The following is a 13,266-nucleotide window of genomic DNA, read 5'->3' as shown; positions in this document are numbered from 1 at the left end:
ACTCCAATAGATGCACAGAGCCTCTTGCATACCTCGTACAAGAGGAGTCACTGGCGTGACCTACAGGCAATATGAGGGCTTTTCAAGGATGTGATCCACCAAGTGGTGAGTAAGCCTCTTGGCGTTCATCCTCTGTGAGCCAACATGAGAGAAGAACGTGCCGTGTTGCTCTGTAATTACGTGGCCAAGGATGTGTTTTGTTGTACGTAACAAAGAAGGGGATGGAGAAGGTGCAGGTGAAGATGGGCAGGAGTGGCTGTTCCTAGCAGCTGGCCTGCTGCAAAGTCAGCTACCTCCATGGCGGCCCCGTGTACATGCACTTGCTGGCACATCATGGTGTTTGCAAATGTTATTTGTCACAGCTAACGCACTGCAGAGAGAAGGAAAAATACATGCAAAACCCATGATGTCTACAGGGTAGCAACATGTTCAGAAGGTTCCATTTGTAGCTGACCTATTTTACCTTGCTGGCTCCTGACACAGGCAAAATGCTATCTAGTCAGGAATTATTTTCACGAGGGCACTCAGTGACTTCCGACTGCATTTTGCCAGCCACCCCTTTTCCCTTTCTGCTAAGCAGTCCACCCAGGTGAACTCATCTGAGCAGCAGTAAATACCTCAAGGGCAAAGAGCAGCTTGAACTTATCAGTGGATCTGCCTCTTTTATTTGAAGGATGCTAAGGCTACCAAGTCAAAGGTAGGAGATGGCAAATGGTATTTGCTGGAGCAAAACATCAGCTCCTGCCACATTGCTCCTCCTGCACAGCAGAGTGAAGCAGGGAGCTGTGACTAAGACAAGGGTGCAGCTGTACAACTCAACGTTTTGTTATATTTTTAAGAGGTATGAGTTAAGGTTACCTGTGGAGCCTTGCTTCTGGTGCATCCCAGCTTCTGGGAGCTTAACTGCTAGGTTTCCATGTCTTCTCTGTGTGCTTCTCTTAAAAAAAAAAGGATGGGAGGGAACTAGAAATCAATAAGCCTCATTGCATGGCATTGCATTCAACACCCACAGGGGGGCTGAGACCTCTTAATTAGCTTTACTTGCTTTTATGGACTAGCAGAGCAGTAAACTATTGAATACCTGGGCCAGGCACATGAAGGCAGAGAGTCTTTATCAAGGGGTTTTGTGGCTACAGGGTGAATTTTGCCAGCTTCTGTTTCCACTCAAGGATCTAACACGATCCTGCAGGTCTTTCATATCTGATCCCTCTGGGACCAGCTGTGTCCCTATCTGTTATAGGATTGCTCTTCCCCCTCTTCCTTTCCTTTCCCCTGTTGCTGCTTATCCCATCCCAAGCTTTCAGTCCTGCTGGTCCCTCAAAGGTGGCCCTGAAAATGTTCCCTTCATTTATGTCCTGTTTAGTTTTCTTTTCTCTCCATAATACCTCATGCTTCCTGAGCACCTATGCTTGGATCTTGCACGGTGCCCTTCCTGTGTCTAACGCCTGCTGGATCACGAGCAGTCAGCACAATTTACCTGCTCTGGAATATAACTTGTCAGCAGATTTTTCTCCTTTAACATGAAAAGGCTGAATCTAACGCAGGCAGTACTGCCACTAAACTTTGTGCTGTAAACTCTCCCAAGCAGTGATTTGCACTTGCAAAGTATCTCCCTTTGGCCCTCTCTAGCGGCTGGTACGTGAGCAGAGATTTATGAACTTCTATCACAACGGTTTGCAGAGTAGATGGGCTTGTTATCAAGTGTTGTGATTGCTCCTTGATGATAATCATCTGATGTGGAATATCAAGTTATGGCTGCAAAGGAATAGCGAGTCAGAGCCTCCATTGGTATCAGTCTCTGCAATCCCACTGAAGGCAGCGCAGCTACGCCATTTCACACCCCACATGGTGTGTGCCAGTCTTTATCTGGCATCTATAGCACTAATAGGAACATACGCTTTGCTAAATTAAGAAGGAATATTTTTGTGCTTTAGTACAAGCATGCTAACAATTCCAACTTATTTTAAGGATGTGTCTTAAAAGCATTAAAAGGGGCATAAAATAATAATATATGTAATTTACCACTGTGGAGACTGTCAAGTGTTGTCATGCTACTGGCATTGTATTTAACACACGGGCTGCCAAGAGGCATTGCTAATAGAATTTGCATTAATATACACAGCTTCTTTAAAAATTAATTAGCCGAAGTAGAGCATCATGTGCTGAGACTCTCAAACAGGAGAGAAACATTGAAGCAGTAGCGAAATAAGCAGTCTTGAAGCTGCTTGGGAAGTCAAGGGCAGCTAGAAATACTGCCCCAGCCATTCCCTCCTGCCCATTGCATCATGATGGGGATGCAAACATAAACTGACAGCGTGAAGCATTGCCGTGGAAAATTTTGAAGGAAATTATAGATTTGGACTGGGCCTGGAGGCTGTTGTGCTGCTGCTGAAGGCTGTTGTGTTGCAGCTGTGAGCTGGAAAAGCTGCAAAGAAATACAAGGAACCTGTTAAGTCACTAAAATAAAATGTGATCTTTTCTAATGTTTTCCTACAGGCTAGGAGGTGGCAGTGCTTTGCAACTTATGCAACACGCGTAAGTGTGGGTCACGCATTTATGTGCAAGCACGCACCGAAGGCAAATGTGTTGCAGAAGATTTGCATAGGTCAAAATGTCCCACGGCATCAGTGAGGCATTGCAGAGCTTATCAAGGAAACGTGTGACAACCCTCATCCCAAAGTCAGTCCTCTTATTTTTTCATTCTTTCATCAGCCTGCAAACGCAAGGGCTGATTGACTTGGGATGCTGTTTACTTGGCTGATTTAATAAATTAGCAGCAGACATGCACCTTCAGTGTCCAGGACCTTCAATTTCTTCATGTGTTGGAAATGGCTGGAGATGCATTTTGCTACTCTATATGGAGGAGAAAAAGCAAACTTTTACTGGTCATGTGTATTGGATACCTTTTGTCAGAAGCTGAACAAAGTTAATGGTATTTGTGCCAATGCTTTGGCAGGTTGTGGCCTGCTCTTCTTCTGTACTTTAGCCCCGTTGGGTTATAAGTCTGAGCTCTGGTGTGGCCATGAGGGATCTGACCTCGTTGCCCACGGGCATCTTTTGTACCAGCTGAGTGAGGGGAAACGGGTCCAGCAGTGCCGTGCTTGGGCTGGGCAGAGCACTGCTAGCAGCAGTTTCTCTCATCGCTGAGCTCTTCCTGGCTTTGCAACTTTCCTACCAAGAACTTCCCCCAGCTTTAGATATTTTCCTCCCTTACTACCTGTAAGTAAATGCTCTGTCTCCAGCTATCTGTTAAAATTATGAATAATTCCCAGCCTTCTCATGTACTGTCACCTTGAAGATATTTATAAGCTGTGATCCTGTCCTTTTTGAGTCAAGGCAGTGCCATCATTTCTATTGCAGTCACATATATCTCGTTGTCCAATTTCAGGGTTTGTAACTCAGCAGTGGAAGTTCTGTCTGGGCTGGAGTTTGGAAAGTGGAGTTTCAGATTGGGAGCAATTAAAAAAATCAAATACAGCTATTAACTGTTTTACTTATGGAAGAGCAAGGGAGATGAACTTTTTAACTGCATTCTGTCTGCTTTTGGTAAGTTTTTTATAAGTCAAATGAGTTTCAAGCAGTGCAACCTTTCTGCTTTTGCTGCAGCTGCTATCCCCTCAGCATCTCCATCTGCATGATGTGCACGTGCAGCCCGGGAAAGGGAGCTCGCATTCAGATGCTGCGGCAGTCTTGGTGGGCAGCCAGCTCTGGGCCAAAGTACTGTAGGTTAAAATATAACTGAAGACTGTAAAAGCTGCCCCTTTTAGAAGAAATCCTACAGTTTCTCCAAATTCCGCCATGGTCAGTACTTGTAGGGTCTTCTGCTCTCCATGGATGGGGAGGAATGCCAGGCATAGATCCCAGGAGTGGTTTTTTTGTTTTGTTATGGTGAGATCTGATGTATTTAATGAGCACACATTTTTCTGATTCATCATTTCAGATCTGTGTTTATTCGTATGACGGTCTGGGTTACCTTCCCTCTCTATTCCCAAGGAAGTCATGTTATTAGTGATAAATACTCAGACTGCTGGTAGTGTCTGAGGATTCACTGCACAGAGCGAGCTCAGGGGACATGAGTGAACCCTCGGGAGGGCTGAGGGGGCGGCTGGCAATGAGAAAACACCTACACTCAGTTCTGCAGCAAAATGAGAGGCAAATCAAATGCTTTCTCACCAAAGGGGGAAACTCAGAGGGCTCCTTTGCTGACCAGGTGTGCTGAGTAGCAGAAGGGGAAGGCAGAGCAGGGGGGCATATGTCAAGGCATCCATGGATTTCCATCCAATGTGAGATGAACTGTTAACTGGGACATGATTAGAAGCCATAAAAAATGAGGGATATTGGAGATGGGTTGAGCTGGACTCCAGATCTCAAAGACAGACTGAAAGCGCTGGAGTGGATCTGAGGAGTGAAATGAGTCAAGAAGCTCTAAATCAAGGAAGGTTTTGCTTTTACCTCAGAATGAAAATAGATACTTTTAATTTCTTTCTTTGTCTGCGCTGGTGGGAATGCTGCTCTGGTGACTGCCCTGAGGACTTCCCCTCACCATGCTACTTCACCTCAGCCCCGCTTCCCCAGCCAGCATCACCCAGGGCAAAACGGAATGGAAGAGGGCTGGTGCTCTGTTCCAGACATAGGAACTGGGGCTACAACCAGAGTTTAGGGTTTGCTGCTGCTCCCATTTTTTTTGTGGGGGGCTGTCCTGGGCCACTGCTTGGACTACCATGTGCATCTTCCAAAGCCAAGATCCAGAAAGTGCAGATACAGTGCTGGCAACGGTGGGCAACTTCCACCTAGAGGATGATGGACCTGTCGAGATCTGAGGAAGGAGGATTTGGGAGGACTGCAGTGAAACAGGTGACTGAAAACATCCAGGTACATTGTAGAGGGTGAAAGAGAGGGCTGAGACCGAGACGCTGGGGAAGGCAGGATGCTTTCTCTGTAAGAGATTAGACTCTCGGGACGGGGTTGCGCATCCTCAGTTGCTCAGTGCAATTCACTGAGGATAAGCAGTGCTATGGTAAGGGTGCTGCATGCGAAGCAGCCACTCTGTGCTAGCGCTAAGTATATTGGTCTTGCTGGTGCCTTGCCATCTTTGCTTTCCCCAGAAACAAAGCAAATCCTGTAAGGCAGTTCTTCCTCTCGCCTTCCTCCTGAAACGTGATTATTTGAAGGGATTCGGGAATCACATAGTTAGGAAAAGCTTCCTAGAGAAAGCAGCTTGCAGAGTGAGGCATGCCAGCTCCTGTCTGCTATGTGCTGCACCCCCAGATCGAGTCAGGAGCCCGCTGGGAAATACCAATCCGATGCTGCGGCAAGTGCCTGTGGCTCCATGGTAGTCCAGGAGGATTTAAGACATCAAAGGGTCTGAAGCAGTGGCAAAATGTGGTAGCAGAGGACTGAGGGTGTAGCTAGTGAGAAGTAAATCCTTGCCTTCCCCTCTGCCTTCAGTAGCATCTGTTGTTAAGCCTCAGATTTTTCCTGCTGTGAGGTCCTACATTCAGGCAAGCCATGGGATGGACCTGGCTTCCCGGCAGCAAGAGAAATGTGAATCTAAACCAGACCTCACCCAAAGTCTGGAGCAAAGCTGCTGATGTCCCTGGGGAAATCCCTGTGCTGGGGTGGCAAGGCCCCATGCCTTGGGGCTGTTGCAGTATTGAGGGATTTGGCAGAGTGATGAGCAGGGGAAACATGGGGTGGATGGAGCAGGTGTGTACCCCTGAATTACAACCTGATCCTTAGTTATATTAAGGAAAAAATGAGGTTGAGTATTTTTGTCTTTATCTTTTATTCTTTTTTCCCCGGATCTTAGTAATGCTCTGCTGCTTCTTATCCAAGCGGCCGGGGGCTGCATGACCCTGGCTGGCCCAGACCCTCCTGTCCTTAGGAGATGACAGCAGGCTCTGCACCTGGGACTTAAACCCATGTGCTAGCCAAAACCCCAATAGCATTTCCCTTTGAGTCAGTGTCTCTGCGGGAGTGTTCTCCAATACAGCTTTGGTACTGTAAATACTAGAGATATTTACCTTCTGTTTCAGGAGAGTGAGGGCTTTGGTATTGCAGCATGATATTTATTTCCTTAGCTTGGCTTAGTCTTTATTGGCTCCGAGTTGTTGGATGGGGGGAAGGGGAGCGGCAGTGGATTTCTGCTCGTTTTCTCCGAGGTACGTGAGGTATCACCCACAGAAGCAGATGGCTTTGGAGGAGATCGTCTCCAAGGAGTGCTGCTGACATTGGATGTGGCAGAAGTCACAGTGCAGAAATATTAGCAGCAAAATCACATTGCAGATGTTATCCTCAACTTGCCATTGATTTCCTCCCTCAAGAAGGGCCTCTCTGACTAATGCTTGTAGCATAAGGGAGAGAGGCCGTAATACGTGGATCTCCTAAGAAGCGATTTTGTCAAATACAAACACTGCCGTTGAAGCATACGATGTCCCAGTGGCTCTTGCGGCTGTTTGCAGAGTGACGGTCCACAGCTCTCATGGGCCAGCACAGAGTTGGAGGTGGTGAAAGACACCCAGGGGATTGGCCTGGCTGAGGGCAGAGCCAGAGGAAGGGCGTTTCTCCCAATTTCTCATGGCCTGTTGGATTTCTTTTACAAAATATGCTTATCAGAATTTTTTCCATTTTCTATAGCCATACATTTTCCGAGCTCACCCACCAAAGTTCCTGAAAACTAAATACAATTTTTTATGAAAACCCAGATATCTTTAGCATCTTCCCCCCTTTCCAGTTTCCCATTACAAAATGCAGAACACTTGGAACTGAAACTAAAAATGCCACTAGACTTTTAATTTTCATTGACAAGGCCATTTGTTTGTTGTGAATAGTTAGTTTTCATTATTATTTAGAAACAGTAGCCCAAAGCAAAGCACCAAGTTTAGGCTTGACGCCTGCACAGCGTATTACCATGCTGATCTTCTATCAGCCCTGAACATCCATAGCCTTTGGCATGGCCACAAAAAGTGGGTACAGACTCAGTGCTGCAGCGTGGGATGGAGACATGCCGGGATGCCACCGATTTTCTCATCCTCACCTGCACCCTGAAAATTTCTCCTGAAATGCCTGGCTGAAGCAAGAAGGGCTCCCGGGCGAGGTAGAGATGCTGCACAGACACTGGGTGATTTACCCGCTCACGCAGGGAGCCAGTGGCAGTGCCAGAAAGTGAGTCAGGTCTCCTCTGCTCCTTAAATTTAGACTTGTCAGCCCTCATCTCTCTTCTGCAGCTTTGTGAAGCGTAACAGGATCCAAGGTAGTTACAAAACAATGTCAAAGGTGTTAAAATTATTACCATAAAAATACATCTGTGTTCTGCAGCAATGCCTTGAAATGCTACAGAGCTCTTGGAAACCAGAAGGGTGGCACCTGGCTGCCAGAGCGTGTCTTGTGTGGACTTGGGGAAGAGAAGTCTGCTGAAACGGTAGGATTTTCTTTCCTTTTAAAATCATTATTTCAGGCAGTTAGAAAAAAGCAATTCTATTTCCCATGTGATGCAGATCTCAATCTAGCTTCTAAATCCCTCTAACCTGATTAAGGCCTTAAGAATTTCAACTATTGAAAAATATGAGGTTTTTATATAAATATCTTAGATTAATGTCCCCAGTGCAGCAAATAAAATTAGGTGCCTAAGTCTTATCTTGAGAAATTCAAATAGCTCAGCCTGTAGGGACCATTCAACCCTACCAAAGGCTTAACAGATGTATGTAAATATAGTTTACATATATATAAAGCTTACATACATATATGTAAATGCAGTTTATGCATATGGCAGTTTACAGCCAATCTTGAGAAGGGATTTTCTTTTTACCTTTTTATGATGTGTAGTTGGGCAAACAGAGCCTGATCTAACCCAGGCAGTTTTGAGATGTCTGTTATCTTCGTCATCCTTTGGATCACACCTTCACTAAATGGAGGTGAAGCTTGGGCATATGGGTGGTAATTGCAGAGATGCATCTTCATCTCTGATAACATGGGCTTTATAACACATGCGGGAAAGGGTGTTAGTACAGAAGAATACGGGGATCCAGAACTCCAAAAAATGCACGTGGTGTCTATTTTCCATTGGAAGGGAGTGTTGCAATTTCCAGCTAAAGTTACCATGCTGTTGTGGCTTGCCAAGTCCTTGTGTGCAGTTTGTCATACTCTGCTTTCTCAGTGCCACACGGCAAAGGGATATTCCCACCCCTGCTTCTCACCTGCGCTGTGCCGGCCACGAGGGTCACTTGAGCATCCAGAGCTGTGTGTTCTCTCGTGGTCGGGATAGAGTGGGAGACAGATCTTGGCAGTTCCACCCAGTGGGAGCAGGACAGGCCAAATCTGGCCAGCTTTGAGCCTCGTGAGATGGAGCTGGCCTGGCCCCGGGGACCATGGACCTTCGGGAGCCACCACCCTCACCAAGGAGGGAGTATCGAGCTTCCTTGGAGGTGGGAGACCATGATCATCCCACTCCTTCTGTACTGATTTCTTTACCACCCCTGGGGGTGCAGCCCCAGGTTTTGGCCTTGGAGCATGGTGCATCCCGTATGTCTGCAGAGCAAGGTCAAAGCTAGAGCAGGAGAGAGGAGCTGCCCAGAGTGAAACGGATGTAGCACCAGCACGAGCAGCGATGGGTGGGTTTGTTGCTTTCCATGCTTTCCCTTCCCTGCTTCCCAGCACTTTGTGGAGTTGTAAAGGTCAGAGCATTTGAGTTCTGAGAAATACAGCGTGGTGGTGATGGTTAAACCTGCTTCCTTTCATGCACTAACAGCCCCTGCAAAATAACATGTTAACAGAATATATTTAGCAGCAGATGGTGAAGCAGAAAGCGAGCACTGGAGAGCGGCTGAATGCTGCAACCGGAGCGCCGTGGGTAGGTCTCTGCAAAGCTGCAGGCAAGTAGCCAGGGCTGTCCTGAAACCTTGGGGCAAGGTGTGCGGATGGGGTACAGGGGCATCTGCACCCAGGGAGGGGAAGGAAGGCAAGAAGGGGGTGACAGCTCCAGTAAGGATGTGTCTGCGGGGTCTCTTGTGCCACCTGTCCTGCCCATACCTGCTCTCACCTCCCTGGCAGAGCGTCGGCCACCCCAGGCAGTGCTCCCCAAAATCAGCCCAGGGGAATTCAGTTGCTTTGGGTTGGTTGGTGTTGACATAACCTCCAGGTACGTCCTGCTGGCCTGATCTAAAGGTGCAAACCCAACAGACTCCTATTACAAAATACGAAGTAGGCAACACCAGTCAATCAGACGTCTGGATTATTTAAAGAGTTGGAGTTACTGGGATGTTTTCAGCTGGCCCACAGTAGAATTTGCATTTTGGCAGCACAAATGCAAATTGTAATCCTGCCAACGAGACAAATCTTTGCATGCCCTGATGCTTTCAAAAGTACACGTTTCCTCGAGACATTCCTGGTTGCAACTATGAGATAATCAATGATTGCTTTTTGAAAGTCACAAGCTTCTGGCCGATTTGTCTTTTCCCATGGAAAAATACTAGGATATATGATCTCGATATGTGGTGGCAGCAATGGAGGAGCTATCGACAGAAATAGAGAATACTCCTCTGAGGATGCTTGCTAGCTGGCAGCTGAACACTTGTCTGCTGAGCTCCCTTTTGGGTAACTGAGGGAGACTGGCTGTTAGCAATGGGAATTTGGGAACCATACCCAAGAACTGCACCGAGTGCTTTTCCTCCAGTGTGGGAATACCAACTGGCTGCCTCTTTTAGTGAAAGGAGGGCCAAAAAAAGAAGAAAACCGTGGGGAGAAAGAGGCAGATGTAAGAGGGAGAAGCATACGGCGCTGGAAGTGATGTAGCGGAAACCAGGCTGAAAGCGGAGGAGAAAACCAGAATGGTGCCTGTCCTGGGAAGGGAAGGGTAAGCCAGCGCGAGGTGCAGCTCAGGAGGGGGATAGGGGGGGATGCAGCAGAGAGGTGAAACAAGGCAGGCCCAATGGGTTTCAGCTGTTGCAAAGAAGCAGGAGGGCATGGAGGGATAAAGCAATGCCAAAGGAAGGATAAAAGCAGGTAACAGAAACTGAGAAAGTCTGTTCTCCAGCAAAATATACAGCAGGAGTAGGCCACTGTGCCTTTGCCATCCGACTATGCTAGGAAATTCAGAAAGAAATCCTCATGGATGTAATTGAACAGCCTTTTGGTTGACCTGAAATCTCCAGATTGTTCACAAGCATCTTGAAACACTGGGGCTGAGCAGGGGGGTAGGGTTTGGTTTTCTTAAGGCTCCCTCACTTCTTGTACCATCTTCACATCTGTGATATTTATGGGTAAAAATAATTCAGTACAAATATAGTTGTGTCTGTCTTTAAGAAATAAAAGTTGTTGTGATGCCTGGGACTGTGACAGAGCATTAGAGAAGTGCATGCAGAAAGCTGCTGCTCTAGGGAGGCAAAGAAATCTGGAGTTATATACAGAAACCAGATCCAGCGTCACGCTTCCACCCAGCCCCTCTCCGCTGGGCTGGCAGTAAATCAGCACCGGCTCCCGACAGCTCCTTCCGATATATTAATTAGCGCGGCACCCTAACAAGCCACGCAGAGAATCATGTTTCAGCGGCGATAAGCCGAGCCTTTCTGTTTGTTTCAAGGCAGGCTGGCTCGTACTGAGCTTTCAGCCACTGTCGCAGTAAGGGATGGAAGTGGATGGCGGAAAATCGGAGAAGCTCTGATCTCTCGGTGGAGACGGGAGGTTGTGAAGGCATGCTCTGCATGCCGGCAAAGCAGAGCGAGCCCAAACGTGGAGACATCCCCCAGCAGAGCATCAGCGGCAAGCTCTCCAGAGAATTCCTGCAAGCCTACTGCTTTTTAAATCTGGTCAATAAACATTAGATGAAATGGATGTTTCTTTGTCAATGTGTTTATCTGAACTTCAGTTACAGTGGACACTAGCCGGGAGCCATAAAATGTTTTGCACTGGCTTATTAAAGAGGAACTTTAATTACCTTATTAAGAATTGACCATTCTCTGCCAGTGCATGAAAATCAAAATCTGTCAGTGCAGCTCAATGATGATTTCTTGTATCCTGAAGAGCAGAGGGCCCAGCACTGCTGCTGAGATATTCCAGTCTATGCAAACTCCCATCACGAGGGCATTTTCATGCCTCCCACCATGATGTCTCCTGTCTGCAGACACCGTCTGTCCAGTGTTGCATTGTGAACAGGATTTGGAGTAAAACAAATGTGCTTGAATGAAAACCCAGCTTTTGGGTTTGACAGTGGAGTGTTGAGCTCCTGTTTGGGATTTGATTGGGGCTTAAAAAAAGCAATCATAGGGTAGGATGATGTGTTTGGGGGGCGGCTTGCTGGTTCTGCTGGGATTAGGAAATGGAGAATCCTGCAGCATTGCCTCCCAGCCTAACCAACTTAATTCAGATATGGGGGACCAGGGAGGCAAAGCACAGGCAGTGCGGACCCTGACCTTGTGCTGTTTCATACCAGACCATGAAACGGGCAGCTTGGCTACTTGAAGGGAAACTTGGTTTTGTGACTGTGGCCAAATGACAACTGCATAAACAAGGCAGAAACGCTGCTGAGTGGTTTGATGTTTTGTCTGGGCTTCCTGAGACCTTTCTCTTCAATGACTCAGGCTCTTGTCCTTCACAATCTCAGAAACATGCACACAAAGGATGTTCATGCAATCTGCTTGTGGCAAATTTGCTTGCGGTTTCTTTTTTTGTTATTTGTTATTAATCCCACCGAGCCAAATGGTATAGATTTTACTGAAGGGGGAAAATTGCTTATTGCTAGGTAAGTAATGCAACCTAATGAGGTCTCGGAGGCAGGAGGTGTATTTACTAGCTACTAACCTATCTTCTCACCTAAACCCAAATGCCGTAACCTGACCAAGACACCTCTCTGCCCTGCAGCCCAGATGATTAAAACAACTCCTTAAGGATCAAAACTGGCATCAGCTCAGAGAAATCCTCCACTGCACAACCCGTGAGCCCTTCCTGGGGGACCACAGAGCAGAGAAGCACATGGCAGAGGAGCTCAGCAAGGGGTGTTGAACTGGCCACAAGTCATACAAGGGACAGGAGGGATGAGGAATGACCTGCTTTAGGGGCTACCGTCTGCTGTTACTTTTCGCAGAACTCATCAGAGAAGGGTATTTCATCCTCTTAAATATCACGAGTTAAATATGGCATTGGTGGTTGTGTTTTTCACTTGTTGCAAGCACCAATCCAAGGGGATAGTACAAAAAGAAAGAAACAAGCTTCTTTTCAAGATCTAATTTAGACTAGGAATCCTCTGGTGATCGTGGACGATGCTCCCCTCTGTGCAGCTCTGAATGCTGGGGTCCTCCTCCAGAAACATAAGGTCCAGAAGCTACTGAAGGGCCGGTGTTAGTTAACCGGTAATAGCAGCAGGAGCCACAGAGTCTACGAAGCAAAATCAATGGAGCAGGGTCTAAAAGCTGTACTAAATAACTCCTCAATAATCATAAATCTTGTTACCAACAGCTCTCAAGCTGCTTTACGGTGGAAATGATGCCCTCGTTTTGCAGAGGCGGATATTCAAGCATCGAGGAATGAAGCGATCGTTTCCTCGAGATGCAGGAGAGAAAAAAAGGGTCTGGCTTTCTGGACAGGGCTACATTGCCTCCCTCCCGTGATCAAGCGAATCGGCGTGGGAATAACCTGCTGGCATTTTTTGTCTCTCTGGCAGGTGCTTTAAGGGAGCATTTCCCTCTGGGCCCTGCTGAGCAGTGCTGGGCTGTGGAGGGCGGCCAGGACGATGCTGAGCGGCACTGGAGGAGCAGGTTCCACGCAGGAGCCTGCCTAATGGGTTTTTGTCTCCTCTAAACTGGTCTCTGCACATGCAGGAGAAGCAGGGCAGTCTATGCATGGTTTAGAGATCTGTTTTGCAGCAGGTGATGGAAACAGCAGAGCTTGGGAAAAAATGATGCCAGTTATACACATGCAGCAGTCTGACTCCATCCCTGCTCGCTTGTCACAGCATTTATCTCAATAAAAAAAGGCAGCTTTTGTCCTAAATTATTTTAAAAGCACATCAGGCAGGGATTAGAGGATATCCCCCCCTCCCCTCTTCCCCCAGAGCCCCACACAGTGTCTGGCCAAGCACCTGCAAGAGGCAGTCTCTGTCCTGGGCTGCTGATGGGAAACAGATGCCTGATCTAACCCTGGGGTTGTAAGCAGCAGTGGATGGGTAAGGGCAAAGTTTCCCAGAATAACTTCTGGTGCAGGGAGAAATTCAGGTGGAAAATCCTAAGTGCAGGGACCCCATTTCAAGCCAGAGCCTTTAACCCTCATCTTACCCTT

This window comes from Egretta garzetta, unplaced genomic scaffold (assembly GCF_000687185.1).
Source record: "Egretta garzetta isolate BGI_Z169 unplaced genomic scaffold, ASM68718v1 scaffold419, whole genome shotgun sequence".
In the NCBI taxonomy this organism is placed as follows: Eukaryota; Metazoa; Chordata; class Aves; order Pelecaniformes; family Ardeidae; genus Egretta; species Egretta garzetta.
The sequence above is the reverse complement of the archived record's forward strand: the minus strand, read 5'-3'. Positions refer to the sequence as shown.